Source organism: Antedon mediterranea, chromosome 5 (genome assembly GCF_964355755.1).
Source record: "Antedon mediterranea chromosome 5, ecAntMedi1.1, whole genome shotgun sequence".
Taxonomy (NCBI): domain Eukaryota; kingdom Metazoa; phylum Echinodermata; class Crinoidea; order Comatulida; family Antedonidae; genus Antedon; species Antedon mediterranea.
In genome coordinates this window covers 13,619,634-13,638,159 of record NC_092674.1, presented here as the reverse complement: position 1 = coordinate 13,638,159, position 18,526 = coordinate 13,619,634, and the positions used below count along the sequence as shown (strand labels likewise).

Below are 18,526 nucleotides of genomic sequence, written 5' to 3'. Positions count from 1 at the left end.
TGTTGCGACGAAAATGTAGTCGGTTCAATTCCAACTATCATTTTATAATGTAACCACACACATGTTAAAACACCAGTTTTAAAACGATTTGTCGGGTTTAATTCCCTAAAAAATTGATAATTTAGGATTTGCCTCTGCTCAAATCAGCTTGTTTAAAAGTGGTGGATTTAATTTGTCTTCCTTCGTACGATAATTGAATGTAATTTATAAATTCAAAAGGTTAAAACAACAAAGAAAAGATTAATTATTAACTTCCTTGGCATGTGCTCCACAGACTGACTTGTATCAACTTTGCGCAAATATACATTACATTATCTTGGCGGCGTTCGCTACCTTGCAATCAACGCAGTGTGTTGCAATCAATGCGACACTCGGCGAACAGTAATAGAGTTGCGTTTAGGTCAACGATACCGTGTTCGAACGTGAAAAAACGCAAACAGCGAGACAAGTAATAAAGTGCTTATATTGTTATGCTTAGAATATAAATACACAACACATCTTACTTGGTACCGTTCACTTTATTCATTCGTTGTGCACAACCTAACTTTTTAGTCGCGTGGAAGCGACTCTATAGTTCACTATGTCGGTCGGTCGGTCTGTCTGTATGTCTGTCTGTCGGTCTGTCGGTCTGTCTGTCGGTCTGTCTGTCTGTCGGTCCGGTATCACTATGCGTTTTATCGCTTTATGACCTTATCTTGATATCAGTTTAATCTAGCTAAATCAATTTTTCACAGAATATTCCTTATGGCCAGGAATCGATGTGGTTATGATTTCACGGTGCGCAATAAAAAATTACGCGGTCTACGCACGATTTAACGAAATCACGTTTGTAATCATATCTTAACAACCATGAATCACAATTAAATAAAATTTGGTACTCATAAATTTCAGGGCATAAATCATCATATGGCAATACAATTACGTGCGTAGCGCATGTAACACATGCGTACGCGCGCCTAAAATTTTCAAAATTTATTTTCGATGAAATAAGAGTACGTTTCAGGCAATTTTAAGCGTTTACAAAATTGCCATGAGTGCGCAGATTTTTGCGCGCGCACTGCGCGTTAAATGTTATTGCGCACTCTTTTTGCCCGATTTCTGTTTTCTTGACTTACTTTTCAACTCGAAATTACGTTATACGAGCACGTCAAAAGTGACAGGCTACGCACGTGTAAATTAAAAAAATATAAATGTTTTTAAACATTTCAACATTTTTAAACATGTTCAGTAATTTCGGTCAGTATAGTTCACTATGTCGGTCGGTCCGTCTGTCTGTCGGTCTGTCTGTCTGTCGGTCTGTTTGTCTGTCGGTCCGGTATCACTATGCATTGTAGCACGCGACTTAATGGCTGTTGGACTTGTTCTTTTACAAATACCTCGTCTATTTAAACCAACCCACAGGTGGAAAATATGCAACTAAGTATTGTGTACCACAAACGACGTCACAAAAATATGATAATACAAGTTACATATATCTGTATTATTATTGTTGACTTCCAAAAAGAGCAAACAATTAAAAAAAAGGATAATTAATGACAAAATATGCTTTTACGAAATTAATTGTTAATGGTATTCAATTTATTCTTAAAAGTGGCAACGTTTGGTGCATTGCTTGTCTTTTGCTCTATCCGATTCGTTTAGGAATTGTCTTTGTGTAGAGTGAGTAACAATAATTATATTTGGTGGTTATTATTATGTTTATATTGACCACCACTTGTCCAGTAGTAACATTATCATTTTGTTGATGATATTTAATAATACTAGATGCATTGCTCAATTCGCTCGCGTACCATCTAAGTCGCGCCCACAGATGGTTATAGAATACAAAGAACACCTAATAAAAGGTCACCTTTGGAACCTCACCTTTCGAAAATTGTCTCCTAATAATTGATCTGGACTGACTTAATAAATCTAGAAGAATTGAAATTTAGCAACCAACGATTAGCCAATAACACATTTCGAACCAGAGAAAGTACCGAAGTTTTGTATTAATAATGATGAATATAATTATTTAGTCATTTTTTGTATTTGCTTTTATGATTTTGTTTCTTTCTCAGTTATAGTTCTTAATCCCTGTTTGCTTTTGTAGTGTTGTTTCTTTTAGCAGTCAGAGTTCTCGTTCCCTGAATATGGGTGTTCGAAAATTAAGAGAGGTTCTATTCTACTGTAGTGAAGTTTAGGCGTAAATAAATAAGTGTAAGCAAGGCTATGTGTACAACAGTATACATGTCGACTACATGAACAAATAATACAGACACGTTGAATTATTAATCGTATACAATTCGAACCCTGGAAATTACATCCGAAAGAGGAACTTGTTATAAAATGACTCCAAACTATTGAATTAAATTTAATCAAAACCAAATGTGTGTTTTGTATGGTATCACCGATTACTGTCCTTGTCATGGCACATTTGATGAATTTGGGGAGAGGGGGGGGGGGTACGTTCACATTTAAAATATTAAACTTTGAATTGCTTATTGCGAAGGTAACGCTCTTTATAATATATTTCCCTACTCCATATAATTTAAATAGCCATTTATGCCCGTTATTCTTAAACCGATATTTAGTCGTAGTTCGAACTTCGACTTCAAAAAGTACTAGTTCGAGCTAATACTTCAAATTCGATTCATAGAAGAAGTTTGCAGTTTGACTTAATGAAGTCGAGCTTTAATCGAGTTTTACACGTCTGGGTAACAAAGGCTATTTTAATAAATATCATAAATTAAAATTGGCCAATGATAAATAACGAAATTTTGCGCATTTAATATCACTTTCCATTTTGTTATAACAAAACTTTTTACGCATCAGGACTATACATGAATAATAATCTTAATCGTTTATTATAGAAACAAGATCAGTATTAATTTAAAAGTAAAGTACTTTTCAGTAACAACAAACAAAAACTTCCATATTTTATAGGCCTCCAATAAAGTATGATCGCGACGAATCACGTACATCATAGTGTGACAAGAAAGCGCTATAAACGTTCCATCGCGGACTTGCGTGAAGAAATTTATGTAATTTGTATAAGGTTGTAAATAAACATGATTAGCATCAACATTATACCAATGCATATTTAATTCAACTAATATAAAAATAGATATTTCATTCTTCAATATCTGGCCAATATAACAACTCAACGACTGTCATATTTTTTATAAACCTCGTTTAAATACCATTTAGTCGGCGATTTAGCCTGCGCCATCGATCAAAATCCGTCTCGATTTAGCCGAGGTTGGCCTGATTTTGTCGCCGATTTAGTTGAAGTTTTGTTTATGAATTAAAATGATGTCATTCATCAAGTTTTAGCTCGAGCTACGACTAAAGTCCGGTTTAAGAATACGGGCGTATGTGCATTTACCATACAAAACATAGACGTTAACAAAGTTCCTGGCCTATATAATAATAACATGGCCTAACTCCTATTCTTCTAGGCATATAATAGGATAATATCTAACCACCTAAACAATGAGCAACAATTTGTATCAACTGTAGTCAGAGGTCACGGTGCTAAAATCCATAAAATCACGAAAAAATTAGGCTAATGGTTGTATCGAAGCATCCTCGTATTATTGTGCTATGTGTTTAGCTGCAAATAATAGCTTGTACATGTCCGATTCGTGATTTGGCCAAGCCTCAAAACATTACTCAAGCTTAGGTCGAATAAGACGCTATAGGTTTAATATTCCTACTACAATTGTATTATATAGATTTATGTTTCGCAATCTTAGTATTCTGTTTGCTTTATTTGTGATTTGGTTTAGGCTATACGGGTTGACCAATCTAACTTGACTGAGTTCAAATACTAGAAAGGATGGTGTTCGTGATTGGTGTCTCCCTGTGTTTAACTCTCACGGAGAAGCATTTAGTAGCATTTTAACACCTTTTTCTCGTTCACTTACAAAGTCTGTTTGCAATTTCCAGCGTCTTCAGTACTTGGAATTGTGTTATGAATGCAATAATTGGCAAATAGTTTTACTTCAGAGATGACGTTGGATGATAGGTCTCATTAGCTTTTGCGTTATAGACAGCACATCCATCAGTTGAAGTCAAGGTTGATACTCCAAACATTATTATATCTTGTGGATTTGATGAATTCCAGTAACGCTTTGTGTTGGTACTTGCTTCAACCTACAGTATTATGACTCTTTATTGAAGTATTTCTTTTTAGAAAATCCTACTTCATATAAATCATTAAGGGCTATGCATCTTAACATGTTGCAACATCACCACGTTGGTTACCATGCTATCTAAAGTTGATCATCAAAAACAGTAATGCTTCTTGCCATAGTGAACCATCGAAGCTAATATCGGTTACTTTAGCTACAGTAGATCACAGTGGTTTCTCCACATAACTTCATCCTAAAACAGTGCACTAGATGGATATGTTTTGTTGTTTCTTATTCCAACTCGGAGATATCTTTGCTGAAACGACAACGGACTGTTAATACCATCTCCTCCAAAATGAAAAAAAGATCCATTCTGTGTTTAAGGTGTACGTTACCGGTCCACCATCTTTTGTACAAATAGACTCCGTAACAGTTATTGAAAAATTATACATACTGTATTATAATACTCGAATACAAATATCGTGTTTAAAATCAAAAGTTATATTTCTGAAGAAAACTAAAACAATAAAATAAGATGTTTTCTAGGGCTTTTGTACATAATACCAAGCCAAAATAGCTCCTGTATGTATTTTTATTGAAACATCAATTAAAATTGATGTTTCAATGAAAGAAGCCATTTTGTTCCTTCTTTTCCTAATTACATCATGACAGTGTTGTTGGGTTGTATTACTTATCAGTTTGCAAACAATGCAATGTGTAATTAAGTTCCTCATTGATGTGACTGGTTATAAAGCTTAATGACGGTCAGTATGTGATCGAAGATTAAGGGTTTGTCAACCAATGCTGCTGGTACTTTAGATGGATTTTGTTGAGGTCCATATAATTATAAATACATCGTATTTAAACAAGGCCAACAGCCATTAAGTCGCGTGCTACAATGCATAGTGATACCGGACCGCCAGACAGACCGACAGACCGACCGACAGACAGACCGACAGACCGACAGACCGACAGACAGACAGACAGACAGACAGACCGACCGACCGACCGACCGACATAGTGAACTATACTGACCGAAATTATTGAACATGTTTAAAAATGTTGAAATGTTTAAAAACATTTATATTTTTTAATTTCCACGTGCGTAGCCTGTTACTTTTGACGTGCTCGTATAACGTAATTTCGAGTTGAAAAGTAAGTCAAGAAAACATAAATCGGGCAAAAAGGGTGCGCAATAACATTTAACGCGTAATTGTATTGCCATATGATGATTTATGCCCTGAAATTTATGAGTACCAAATTTTATTTAATTGTGATTCATGGTTGTGAAGATATGATTACAAACGTGATTTCGTTAAATCGTGCGTAGACCGCGTAATTTTTTATTGCGCACCGTGAAAACATAACCACATCGATTCCTGGCCATAAGGAATATACTGTGAAAAATTGACCTAGCTAGATTGAACTGATATCAAGATAAGGTCTGAAAGCGATAAAACGCATAGTGATACCGGACCGACAGACCGACAGACATAGTGAACTTGATGTATTTTACGTAACGATACGACATGTGAATTATTAATTCTTTTCGAAAAAAAAAACAATTAGCGAAACTAACCTGCTTGGCAGTCCTGCTTAGACAGCTCCATTAGAATAAAATATGTTTTTAAACTGATATACCTCTAGGGAGCCAATGTGAGTTGGTGGACGCCTTTGTCTCTGTTGATGATTTGGGTTCCTCGTCGTCCGATTTAAATTACCTCTGATTCGTCTGTTGTTTACATCTGGTTCTCTATCAATGATGTTGGTGATTAGTAGCACTGATTACAAAGGAACATGATTATCTTCAATAACAAATATCGGTAGAACGTTACTACTGTATGTCATAATAAAATAATGTCTACTTCACCTAAATCGGAAGGCCAGAGAAAAAGTCATTTAATTATGTATATCATAGCAATATACATGCACATTCGGATTATATATGTACTATTGTTTTTTAAAAGATTTTTTTTTCATATTATTTAGGCCTGGGTCAAATGACATATAAAATTTAAAAATATTACTTTAAATTATCAATATGGAGACAATATTCATGATTATAATTTCAAAGATCACGATTACTTCTAATATTTTAATTATTTTGATTTTCACTTTTACACATAAAACCAGAACAGAATCAAAATTATAACGCGTTCATAAACGATATGGGACACTATACAAATTATACATTTACCATTACTTTCAATGACAAACAAAAAATTACTACATCATACGTATAGTGTACAAACAATATTATTGTTAAAATAGTTTCATAGTTAAAATCTATCCAACGATACAAAACAGGAGATGATTTGACAAAAGTGTATGTCACCTTTTGGTCATTTAGTATAGTTTTGATACCAAGTACATTATAACATTCTGACATTTCAATGTAATACAATGTTTAGTATTAAATGCATGGCCATGTTTAGTGTGGAGTTTCGGCCATTACGTACCAGTATTTGTATTCTATAAAACATCAAAAATGTTAATTCGATTGATAATAATATAATAATACTATACCTCATGATGCAAAAACTTATTTAAATTCATCGTATATCATGACTAATTCGGTTACAGTAATACTACACTTTTTATCATCAATAAATTAAAATGCCTCTCTATTTACAACATTAACTGTCTGGACTCTATTCAATCAAACTTTAGTAATTTAGAGGAATGGTGTAAAATAAATAAAATGGCCCTTAACCCTAATAAGTGTAAATCAGTGGAGATTAACTTTTGTAAAACTCATGGTTACTATGATTTACTGACTAATAATGGAGTCCAAGTTGAGACTGTTAAGCAATTTAAGCTTTTAGGTGTAACTATCCAAGATAACCTTAAGTGGGATACACACATTGGTGAGATCGTTAGCAAGGCCAATAAAGCCATGCATATTGTGTCGGTACTTAAAAGGTTTGGCGCACCAGAAGATCAGTTAATCAAGATTTATAAATCTTTCATACGCCCATAATTGAATATGCTTGCCCAACCTGGCACTCCTCCCTGACCTCCGAATTAAGCTTTGACCTGGAATCGGTCCAGAAGAGGTTTTTAAGAATTGTACTAGGGAGGAGGTAATATTCGTACACTGCAGCCCTAAAGGAATTTTTTCTTGATAGGCTCTGTGACCGTCGTCTCCAGCTTGTTCTGAAGTTTGGGAGGAGTGTCCATGAAAAATAATAATATTATAGTATATCCCCAATACCCGTACTGAAGCGACAGGTAGATCTCTCAGAAACGCAAACAAAATATCCCAAATTAAATGTAGATGAATTAGCTGGAACGTATTGTTATTTATGCATCACGTGGACTACAGTACGCATTTTGATAAGAGACTTTACTGAGGACCCAACCTATCCAATGCACTATTTTGACGTTCAAAGAAAAGGTCCATCACCTCTCGTAATAAATTCCGTAATCTTTGTTACCATATGCCTTTAGGGCACTGGATGTTAGAGAATGATATTTCGTGTTTTTTTTTTCAGTTTTCTGTTTTTGGATTGTACTGTAGAGCAACACTGTATTTTATGCAAAATGATACAATAAATAGATATGAATCAAGATTTTTATTTGATTTTATAAAACATTTAAAAAAACATATCCCCTCCAAGTAACGGTAAAATGAAACCATGAATGGTAAGAATTTAGCAGTCAAAATGTGTTACCTGAACAGAATTTGAAGCCTGGATATTTTAGCTGTAACTGCCAGTTCAAACGCCCCTTTATAATAATTTACACTCAAGACTAGTTAGCACTATCATATGAAGTGTTTACTTTTTAGGCAAAAAAACCCACTTATTTGTTTTATATATTTATAAAGCACTTATATAAAAAAATATTATACAAGAAAGACAAATGTATACGTATTTAATTTAATAATGTAGGCCTAGCATTATTTAAATCTATAACGTAATTTTTAATTGATCACATCGTATTGATTTCAGGACAATATTATAATAGTTTGTTTAGAGAAAAATTATTATAACATAATGTTTGTAATATTTCAGGATGGGTGGTCACCTTTACATTTGGCTGCACAAAACGGCCAAACAGATGTTTGCACTATTTTGCTCAAGGAAGGTGCTAAATTGGATCTTCAAGCCAAAGTAAGTGTTACACACATTAATAATAATTATTACTATATAATTAAGTGTGATTTAAAAAGTGTTTAATTTTACAATTTAAAGGGAGTGCCAGTAATAGCATACCTAAATGAAGCAACCACATCGCGGGTCATTTTACAGATCATTTTTTGTTGCAACTAGATTGTCGAGGACTGCACGGTTGTACCCCTCACATGGTTACGAACACTGCTGCCTCGTCAAGGTTAATCTTGAAATTGGAAAGTCAGATTAACCAAGGTTTTGTAACAACTGATGTCACACTTTGTAATAACTTGTTTAATCTTTATAAATTAATAATAAATATTACCTGTAATATTATTAATTTTATTGCGAGTCGGAGTCTACAACTGTAATAATAACTTCACGTCGTATCGTAGTGTATACACAATTTATAACATATTAAACATATGAGCCATTTATTCATTAAGTTTTAAACAGTCAGAGTCACAATAATATTAAATAGCCAAACCATATACAGTATAATTAATATACATTAGTTCATTTTTTTAGTTTGTTTAAAGAGAGAAATAAGGAATATTTTTACTCAAATGTATATCAAATGTACATGTCAGTTCACATGTGGGACAGCTGCACGAGTTTCGTGCAGAGGTTTTATTGTGACTACAGCAAAGTTGTAGTTGCAACCCGGACATCGCAAAGTGATAACGAACTCGGAAGTAACTTTACCGCCGTTAAAAGTCTACAGATGACATCAGAAAACAAAAAACCTTAATACTATCTTTTCTAAGACACATGACTTATTGTTTCGCTAACATTTCAATGGTATCTACCAGATCAGCAACAGCAACAAACTTTTTCAATTTGCTTCGTTTGTGCCGGTAAAATGTTCGATTGCAAAGGTAGAGGCTTCGTCGGTTAAAATCCATAAGTACTGATTTCATGTTCTATTCAATTGTTCAAATGACATAATATAAAGAAAAGATTACTTCAAATATTAAAATAGACACATTAGTCATGAATATAATTTCTAAGATCACGATTGGTAATTCCCGAATGTTTCTTCTTATGATTTCATATTTTTATTTGTGTATCTAAATTAATACAACAATAAGTCTAGCTAACTATAATTGCATTCAAACATAAAAGAAACCTTTGCTTTAATTAAACTCTAGCAATTTTGGTTTACATTATTTGTAGTATGTCAATTGCGATTGTTTAGTATCATCGTACATTAAATGTACGGTTACTCCTAAACAAAAGTAATTGTGCTGACCTCACGAGCTTGAACCGTCAAACTCGCTATTCAGTAGATAAACCCAATCCACGACAAAAAATACTGCAACACAATCACTTGTTGACTGACTCTTTAATACAGCAAATTCAGCCATAAACAGGGTGAACTGAAATTAAGCATACTTAAATCCAGCTCCAAATAGAAATATAAAACTATCTGCAAAACAGATCAAACGTAGCGCCCTCTTACGGAGGTGTACATGCCTAAAGAACATATTAAACAAAGTCATCAAATAATCAACAGCGCCCTCATACGGACGTGACTACTTCTATAGATATGGCATACAAAATAGAACACCGCCCTCTACAGGGAGACTCGTGTTTATCGCCATGCTGTTCGAGCGATCGTATACGATTCAATCTACGCAGGCCTAGGCCTACAACCACAATGCAGTATAGCATTAATAATCTAGGCCACTACTGTGGTTCATATAATTCTAATTATTGTAATATAATACTCTAACAACTTACAAGCAATGTGCGGCCTACTAGTTTAGTAAATTACACACTATCTCGGCACAATAAGACATTTAGAAGCCGAACTCTAGAACACATGTAGTCAATGCGAAACTTATAACATGGATCCTATTTACATACGCCCTCTCTCGGAAAGGAACGATGCAGCTAAAATAGGAGCAACACACTCCCCGTCTGGTATCTAAAGGATACCATTCATATCAAAAAGTTAAAAAAATAAACAAATAACAAAGGAATATGACATAATATTCATTATAATAATGTTCAATGTAACAGGAGTCGGCATTATCAGTACCAATTCACTAATCGGTCTTGCAAAGGTTTTCAGTTCTCCACCTCTATAAACAGTCACTTCCACTCTCCTAACTCGTCCGTCTGATCCGTCAATTGCTTTAACGATTCGTCCCAAAGGCCAATCATTTCTGACGGTGTCTTTCTCCTTTAGAAGAACAATATCTCCTTCCTTTATATTCCTCTTTTCATGTTGCCACTTGCTTCTGTTCTGAAGTGTAGGGATATAGTCTCTTTTCCTGGTTTCTGTGAATGTACAAGCAATATGCACAAGACTTCCAATTGCTCGCACAAGATTTCCCCAATTCGAAAATCTGCTAAATCGCTCGGATCCCAGTGATTTGGCTGACTGAACTTCTGTAGCACTGGTAGCTACGACAGGTCTTACTTCGGGATCCTCTTCAATTTCACTGATGTCACAGACCGTTGTGTTTCTCTCACACGAGTTCTTATTAAGTAGGAATCTTGGTCCTTGAATCCATGCTGAGTTCTGTAAGTCTTTAGCCTTGATGGATCTTGTAGCTTGATCGGCTGGGTTTATGTCTGTTTTAACATATTTCCATTGTTCTGGTTTGGTCGACTGAGGAATCTGATCCACTCTGTTTGCCACGTACATGTAGAACCTACGGGTTTTATTTGTGATATAACCGAGAACGACCTTGCTATCGGTGTAAAAATGTGTGGCATCCAACTTAAAATCCAATTCAGTCTTAACACATTTTGCAACTACTGCGCCAAGTACTGCTCCGCACAACTCTAACCGTGGTATTGATGTCGCAGCTTTAGGTGCTAGCTTTGCCTTTCCAACAACAAAACTTAAGTGAACTTCTCCCACTTTATCAGTAATTCTGAGGTAAGACACAGCGCCAATGGCTGTGTTAGAAGCATCGGAGAATGTGTGGAGTTCTCTCTGGATGGACTGGTTTGATGGAAATGATGTATAAGGACGAGGAATCAGAACATCTGACAGTTGAACTATGGAGCTTCGCCACTTCTGACATGAATCATGTAGCTGTTTCGGTAATGGCTCATCCCAATCTATGCATTGATCCTTTGTCATTTCCCTTAACAGCCTTCTTCCCTCTATAATGACGGGTGACGCAAAGCCGATTGGGTCATATATGCTGTTGATTTCTGACAGCACTCCTCGCTTAGTGAATGCCTTGCTGCTAACCTCCGTAATAGAGAAAGTAAAGGCATCTGACTTGACATCCCACAGTACCCCTAATGACCTTTGCGTAAGAGGAGCGTCAGATCCGAGATCGAGGTTGCACATGTTACTTGCTACATCTTGAGGTGAGAAAGCCGCTATCACTTTTGCATCGTTTGAGACAATTTTATGTAATCGTAAATTAGCTGTGGCTAACATGGCTTGTGTGCGCTGGAGCAGGTCGATCGCCTCATCTGAAGTAGCTAAAGACTTCAGCCCATCATCGACATAAAAATTCTTCTCCACGAACTCTCTTGCATCTGCGCCAAACTCGCTCTCTCCTTCTTGTGCAGTCTTTCTCAGTCCCAGCGTAGCAACAGCTGGAGAAGGTTTGTTTCCGAAGATGTGAACTTTCATCCGATACGTTCTCAATACTTTGCTGGGGTCGTTGTCTTCGAACCACAGGAACCGAAGATAATCTCTGTGTTCTTCCACGACTTGAAATGAGTAGAACATTTGCTCAATGTCTGCTACAAACGCCACAGTATCCTGCCTGAACCGTATCAATACACCAAGCAACCCATTTACCAGATCTGGTCCACTCATTAACACGTTGTTAAGTGATGTATCTTGGAATTGCGCACTGGAATCAAAAACCACCCGGATCTTCCCTGGCTTTTGTGGATGGTACACACCAAAGTGTGGTAAATACCAGCACTCTTCATCATGACTGTCATCTTCGACGAGCTCAGCATGTTGCTTTGAGAATACTTTCTCCATGAACGCTAAGTAGTGAGCTTTCATCTCTGGCTTCTTATCCAGTGTGCGAATAAGAGACTGCATACGATTCATTGCTTGCTGCTTGTTGTTGGGTAACCTTTTTCTTTCTTCTCGAAAAGGAAGTGGGGCTATCCAATTTCCTTGTTCACCTCGTTTCATCTCTTTTCCCATAAGTTGCACGAACTCCACATCTTCTTTGGACATTCCATACTTCTCGTCATCTTCTTTCTGTTGGAATACATTACCACCGAGTACGTCACAGCCGCGTTGCAGGGTTATTTCCTTCGCACTGATCATTCCTTTACAAGTTGTAAACATGGCGGATGGCCTACCATTTCTCAAAACCTTTATATGGTTTCTGTTGGCGGTGACAACATTTTTTTGGTGGGCTCCCCTTAAGCAGACGTCGCCAATAACCATCCAGCCTAGATCAAGTCGTTGGCCCCATGGAGAGTGATTTGGTCCATTGCGTACTTCTCGGACTTTATGAGCTTGAGCAGCATCTCGGCCCAGCAGTATGGTAATATTTGCATTCTCATCCAAGGGTGGTATCTTGTCCGCAATATCCTTCAAGTGAGGAAAATTGCTGGCTGTCTCTGGAGTGGAAATTTCTGCCTTGTTCCCAGGTATGTCATTACATTCAAGTAGCGATGGGGCTGCTATTCTTGTTTTACCATCCATGGACTCAATTATTAGCTTCTCCAGTTTTCGGCCTTGAACTTCAGCCGCTCCCGAACAGGTCTTCAAAGTATACGACGTAAGTCTTGCATTGATGTTAAAAAGGTCGAATACCTCACTCTTGGCCAACGAGCGATTGCTTTGGTCGTCTAGTATAATGTAGGTTTTTATGAAAGTGTTAGGATGGTCTTCTAAATATATTTTTGCTAAACAAATTTTAGCACACGATCGGCTCAGCCCAATTCCACCGCAGACATCCGTACATGTAGTACTTACTACTTTGTCTCTTTCCTTCGTCTTCTGCGACTCTGTCCCCTGCTCCCCGCCATTTGCCTTCTCACCTTTCGCATTTTGCTCCATTTTTACTTGCTCCCCGCCATTTGCCTTTTGCTCCGCTTTTACTTGTTCCCCGCCATTCGCCTTCTGCGGACGGTCACCATGGAATGCAGTCGGGTGACGATCACTACCGCATTCTCCACACCTGACATTTCTATCACAATTCCTAGCCATGTGTGATGTAGATGAGAGACATCGGAAACATACTTGGTTTTCCTTAAGGAATGACTTCTTGGCAGCATAAGTCTTGGCCAGAAAGTTTCTACAGTCTACCAACGGATGCTGACCATTGTGTAGCGGACACATCCCTTCAGATTTATTCACCTCAGTCATTCTCACATTTACAGTTGAACGTTGCGTGGTCTTAGGACGGTAACCTGTCTGTGTACGGTAGTTTCCCGGTGTATCAGTTTTGACCTCATCAACAATTCCTCTTGGGACATCAGGATCACGTTGGATGTGAGCCATCTCACTTAGAAACTCTGTGAAAATGCTGAAATTCGGGAACGTTTTCATTTTCCTTTTATGTTTTGCGACCTTTTCTCTCCATTTATTAATTATGAAGTGTGGTAACTTCTCTACAATTGGTTTAATACCATGAGGAGTGTTTAACATAATCAGATGGGGTAGCTCCTGCATTTGAGCAACTGCGTCTCCACACAAATCAGCCAGTTCTTGGAGTGCGGTCAAATCACCTGCTTTGAATCTTCTGTATTCGGTAAGTCTCAGGATGATTTCAGCTGATATTAAGGTTTGGTTCCCGAACCTGTCTTCTAGCTCAGTCCAGGCCTCATGATAGGCCTTGTCAACATCTTCAACATGCCTTAGTCTGAATCGATCAACCAAAACTTTTGCTTCGCCAGTAGTATATTTGCACAGGAATGACAGCTTTTCAACAGTGTCCACACAGGCTGTTTTCACCATAGCTTCAAAGGATCTTTTCCACGGAAGAAACATTATTGGATCCCCAGAATAAATATCCGGTTCTTGCAAGGGTAATCGCTGACGTGCCAGTATTCGAATGTACTCCTGCATATGATTTGGTTCGTAAGATCTAGCTCCAGGATTAAGAGTAGACGTTGGTACCTCTACAGCATTGTTTAGATAATTTTCTACCCGCTGACTGGGTTCCATCTTTGGAAGTTCGTTAAGCACCTCTGCCATTCTTTGACTGGGTACTGCATCTTGGGGTGCGCCTTGCACCTCTTCCATCTGATTATTGCTTTCTAACTGTGAAAGCTCTTCCTCAATATCTTCAAAAGACATATGTTGCAATTCTGCTTGAAGGACATTGGCTCTAGCCTGTGCTGCAGCCATTTCTTCTTCTTTCTCTACTTCGTCTATGTCTAACATAGCTTTAGCTGCTTCCATTTCAGCCTTCAACGCCTCTAACTTAGCGGCACACTTCTTCTTCGCAAATGTAACACGAGCTTTCGCTACAGCAGCATCAGCACGAGCTTGTGCAGCAGATACTTCCAATGATGACACCGACTGCGATGATGCCTTCGATCTATGGCTCCTTGACCCTATTGACCTTGCATCATCTCTCGCACCATCACGTCTTCTACTAGAAGTCGACATTGCTTTTCACTGTGCTGACCTCACGAGCTTGAACCGTCAAACTCGCTATTCAGTAGATAAACCCAATCCACGACAAAAAATACTGCAACACAATCACTTGTTGACTGACTCTTTAATACAGCAAATTCAGCCATAAACAGGGTGAACTGAAATTAAGCATACTTAAATCCAGCTCCAAATAGTAATAATATACATAACATAAATATAAAACTATCTGCAAAACAGATCAAACGTAGCGCCCTCTTACGGAGGTGTACATGCCTAAAGAACATATTAAACAAAGTCATCAAATAATCAACAGCGCCCTCATACGGACGTGACTACTTCTATAGATATGGCATACAAAATAGAACACCGCCCTCTACAGGGAGACTCGTGTTTATCGCCATGCTGTTCGAGCGATCGTATACGATTCAATCTACGCAGGCCTAGGCCTACGACCACAATGCAGTATAGCATTAATAATCTAGGCCACTACTGTGGTTCATATAATTCTAATTATTGTAATATAATACTCTAACAACTTACAAGCAATGTGCGGCCTACTAGTTTAGTAAATTACACACTATCTCGGCACAATAAGACATTTAGAAACCGAACTCTAGAACACATGTAGTCAATGCGAAACTTATAACATGGATCCTATTTACATACGCCCTCTCTCGGAAAGGAACGATGCAGCTAAAATAGGAGCAACACAGTAATTATTTCTATGATCTAAAGCATGTAGAATGACTGTTTACAAGCAACATAATAACGCATCCAATATAGTGATCAAAGACTAAATGTAGGCCTACAAAGAGTAATTAAAAGTAATGTATCGTGGTTAGTGTCGGCCGTTCACATAGACCTACCGGTATATATTTAATAATGCTTTCATAATAATATAATAATTAAAAAAAATCATCAATATGTTTGTGACTTACCAACGTGATGAGCTATATGTGCACGTGCATGATACTACGAGCTAAATGTGCTCCACGAGGTCAATGTTAGCGTGTCTATATATAAATTATGGTTATTTCTGAGATGTCCACCTTGCATACCTACCTTTTCTATTTCAAATGTAGGAAACGTAGATTTTATAATATTTCTCTCTCAGGCAGATGTTATAGAAAGTTTTAAAACAACATTTCTAATTTCATCGGCAGGTTTTTTTTCACGGGCAACGCCTGTAGTTTAAACAAAATGAAAGTATACTGCAAAAAAAGTCCAGCATATTAAAACATCATCGAGGTATTTTGCAGGGAAAATTGTAAAAGCAGTATATAAAATTATATCAGAAATCGATATAGCCGAATGGTACCCGAGTTGTTGAGTTGCTGTATGTTTTGAACAGACTGCGCGCTATCTGTATGTACTGTATCGCCATTGAGACCAGGGATGCTTTGGCCCATGTTGCAAGCCGTTTAGAGCGTGTTTCTTATTGACGGCCCACTGATGATTGTCATTATTTGGTGTTTGATTTAAACTAAATAATGTATTGATTATACCATCTAGGCCTACCGCAATTATTTGAATAAAGGCCCCTCCCCAATAAAACATCTTTGGAATATCCAACCTCCACCCTCTAATAAACGCTCCGCCACGTACATCTATACACACAATATTGTATTATAAAACAAACATAATTATACTAATTGTTGAATAATTCATTGACTGCTATGTCTATTTATTTATCAAGCATATTCATACAATTGTTTACTGTTATCACTTCTTGATAATATCAAACACGGTGTTGTACTTGTTCATATCATGTGGAATTTATATTTATTATAAAATGTTAAAAAAAGTACTATTGTTCCAGTAAGACTAACCCTCATAAGATTAATTTTAAAGAAATTAATACTAAAATTACATACAATTGTTAATACAATAAACAAGCAATTCAAATTCAATTCAACTTTCATTTAAGATAAACTGTTCATATTCATGAAAGCAATGAAATACATTGAGTCGAAGATAGATATCAGTAAAGGACGGTTACTAGAGTTCAAATACATATTGTTAGTACCTACTACACAGATTGACGTAAAGCGGTTAATTACATATAAGTATTAGATAAATCAACAACAAAGGTAAAGGTATTTATATTTGTCCTCAAGCTTAACTGGAAACTGATGAAATTCGGATTAGGCCCTCCACGGACCCACGGCAGCCAGCAGTGCAGCGCCTACCAGATCAGCACACCGGGAGACGATCCCCTACTCTTTTCGAATAGTGTACCAAGTTCTTTAACGTGCACTGTTAAGTACACGGGACTAACGGCTTTACATCCCATCCGAAGGATGAGCAAATGAGAGTAAAGCATCTTGCCTAAGGATGCAATTAGTATGGTACAGATAACCTCGAATCCATGCCTATCACATGCTAGTCCGATATTACAATTACACCATCACTCTCCAGTATATACAGCACCCGCCGCGATTTCTAGACGGTCTCCCATCCAGAACGCAACCGGGCCTAACGTTGCTTAACTTCGGTGATCTGACGAGAACCTGTGTTTCAACGCAGTATGGCCGTATATCCTTTAAAGATTCAAATAACCATCTGACAACGGACAAGAGAAATGCTTCTCTGTTACTTGCAAATCTGAAGTCGACTCGATCAAATCCTTATTTCCAATATATAATTGGAATCATAATAGTAAAAAAAAAAACGATGTACATTAATATCAAACAATACACAAATTAAGTAAGAAAAAAATCATCCGAAAATAAGTGCATTTTTTTGTTTATCTGAATGAGTGTGAATTCAGTGTTTGCTTGATGGCGGCTAGTTTGAAGGATGAGTATGCAGTGACAATTGCTAATTTATTCTTTTTAACTCGTTTTTACATCTGACCGGCATTTTCGAAGTTCAACTCAGTCGCAAGAATGGTTCTAGTGACGTAACCGAGAACGTAACACACATTTTTTTTTCATTGTTGTGTACCAATATTTTGGAAAATGTTTGGAGAGAAATATTTTCTATTGCCAACACATGAACGAAAAGAGAACCTATTTAAGCTTAAAGAAAATAGTGCAATATGTGGGTACTTAACATAAAGAATTTAAACTAGAATGTTTGCCGTTTCTCAGTAACATGTTTTATCTAACCAAGTAAAAAGAGAAAACAATATATTAATATTAATAAATAGATAATCAAATAATACTGTTTTTTTTCAATAACGATGATTTCATTGCAGCGCATGTTTATGTGAGTTTAAAATCGCCTATTATGACACCAACCAAATATATTGGGATATAAATACTTCAAATAATTATGTCAGGTATAGAAAATGTAAGTCGCTTAATATACGAAAATATCACGTGATTGCGGGGCGCCCTCGCAATCATCTTTTGACAGCGTGAGCATCTCATCCTCTTCACCTCACGCTGTCAACAGATTACCACGCCAGTTTTTGGCTAAGTAAAATAATTTTCACTTTTACATTTACCAGTTCATTTTATCCTCATACACTTATAGGCTGTGTGAACTCACACAATATACTTTGACTGGAATTCATCTAACACCTTATCTTACCCCCATTCTGTTCGATTTTTCGTACTTTACTGTAATTATGTAGTCTGCTTGTGTCCTAGGCTCAACTCATTCGTTTCCGGTTTGAGCGAAAGCCTCGCTTTCCATCACGGCTTGGGTAATTCGTCCGACTCCATACTTGGTTCACATCGACATTTGCCTGACTTCCGAATCAGTCATCACTATGATAATACTGTTCTTTGGGGGGTGCC

The 18,526-nt window shown here is 36.9% G+C and overlaps 1 pseudogene; it reads right to left on the bottom strand.

Annotated features, from left to right (window-relative positions):
• Window positions 1-17,198: 17,198 nt before the first annotated feature.
• On the bottom strand, window positions 17,199-17,319 carry LOC140050622 (5S ribosomal RNA; annotated as a pseudogene).
• Window positions 17,320-18,526: the final 1,207 nt, after the last annotated feature.